The sequence below is a fragment of the Thermobia domestica genome, chromosome 1 (genome assembly GCF_964235325.1).
Source record: "Thermobia domestica chromosome 1, izTheDome1.hap1.1, whole genome shotgun sequence".
NCBI lineage: Eukaryota > Metazoa > Arthropoda > Insecta > Zygentoma > Lepismatidae > Thermobia > Thermobia domestica.
The window spans coordinates 241,089,732-241,091,817 of NC_137454.1; the positions used below are offsets into that span (position 1 = coordinate 241,089,732).

At 43.9% G+C, this 2,086-nt stretch overlaps 1 pseudogene; it reads left to right on the forward strand.

The window, feature by feature from the left end:
- The first annotated feature begins 839 nt into the window (after nt 1-839).
- Nucleotides 840-1,208, forward strand: LOC145679189 (protein GVQW3 pseudogene; annotated as a pseudogene).
- The last annotated feature ends 878 nt before the right edge of the window (nt 1,209-2,086 follow it).

A 2,086-nucleotide genomic window follows, 5' to 3' on the forward strand; every position in this document is an offset into this window, starting at 1 on the left:
TATTGACCACTTATTGCGATATGGTACGACTATCTCTAACAAAATCCACAGAGTTGAACCATCCAAAACTCAAGAACCGTTACCAATTCGTTGTGAAAAATGTCAGGGTTACAATGATCATACTACCACTAACAGTTCAAATATCTCTAAATGCGAGTATTACTCAGGAAACTAAGGCGTGTCCAAATCTCCAATGGCCACAGAAATGCAACACTTGAAGTGGGGTTTATTCTATCTACAGTTACCGCTACAAAGCTAAACCAGCACCAACTGCTGAGCATCCAGAACTGACAGTACCACTAAAAACTGCCGAGAAAACAACTCAACCGACTCAATACATATTACTTCCGCTAACCGTCGAAGACCTTCTTCGTTATATCTGTTTGCTCTTACAAAATATATTTCCATTTCAGCGTGCTCACATCTTACACCACATTACCTCTGCCGCAAAATAAATTTTTCACGTCAATCTTCATGCAACTTATTTAAAAATTATGTTCATTTTTACGTTTTACCTCTGGAAACTGCTGTTTAAAGCCATGCATATGTTACTCTACTTCATGGAGTTACTTCCCTATTCGTTAATACTCGATCATTTTCACAACATAAGCTGCTACTTGAAACATTATTATATGAGGAACATACAGGGTCAGTCCTTAAAGTAGTAGGAGAGATCTTTTTCTTTTCTTTTTACAGACTGACGGCGGTTACTCCACCTGTTGTTGGTTGAGGTGGGTCTAAGGAAAGACAGGAAGCAGCGCCAGTAGGCTGCCAGCCATAGCAAGGTAAAGATCGCTCGTCATCGTAACCTCTGCGAGTGACCCTCGTCACGCTGCGTCATGGCCAATCTTTTGAAACAGCGTTACGCCATTAAATTTTGCGTGAAGCTCGGTAAAACTGGGAAAGAGACTCATGAAATAATCAAGACGGCGTACGGTGATAACGCTATTAGAAGATCGAGAGTGTTTGAGTGGAGCAAGCTGTTTATTGAGGGGAGAGAAGAAGTTGAAGACGCTGCACGGTCAGAACGACTTTCGAGCTCCAAAACGGAGGAAAATGTTGCAAGAGTGAAGAATTTGCTGGACAATGACCGAAGATTAACTGTTCGCATGATTGTCGATGAACTTGTCGTTGCTAAAACCCAAGTTCACGAAATTGTGCACGAACAATTGCAAATGAGGAAAATTTGTGCAAAGTTGGTGCAGTGAGTGCTGACAGGCGAGAAAAAGGACGTTCGCAAACATATCTGCCAGGACCTTCTCGAAGAAGTGAGTGAAAATCCAAACTTGTTAGACAATGTGGTGACTGGGGACGTTTGAGTATGACCCTGTGACCAGACGTCAAAGCGCGGAATGGCACACCCGAAATTCCCCACTCCCCAAAAAGGCGCGCATGACGAAATCAAAAGTGAAAAGCATGCCCATTTGCTTTTTCGATTCACAAGGAATTTGTTCCACAAGGACAGACTGTCAATGCAGTTTTTTATCTTCAGGTCCTGAAACGGCTGAGGAAACGCATCGTCCGCGTCCGCTCAGCCATCGCCAATTCCTGGCGACTACATCATGACAATGTGCCGAGCCACATAGCCTTCCGAGTGGTAGCGTATCTGGCCCAACAACATTGCAGCCTTGCCTCAGCCACTCTACAGTCTCGACCTTGCACCACCAGACTTTTCCTCTTCCCTCGCCTCGAAACCACCCTGAAAGGGCATCATCACGGTTTGGTGGAAGCATTACAACAGGCCGTGACGAGGCAGCTGAACAGCATTCCAGTTCCCGCCTTCCAGGTAGCGTATGAAAACGAAATCCCGCTGACAGCGGTGTGTGGATGTAGGAGGATCATATTTCGAAGAGTATTAAGCGTAAGTGTTATTTCTGTCAATATTTTTTTTAATTGACTCAGTCCTACTACTTTAAGGACTGACTCTGTATTAATGTATTTTCCATTGATCTGTAACATCTACTCACCGCACACATTACTACAGATGAACTCCACATTGCAGTCAAACGGAGAAACAACACAGCTCCTGGGGTTGATAACATGTTATCGACATATAAAGAAGCCCCGCAATCACTTCTACTACTAC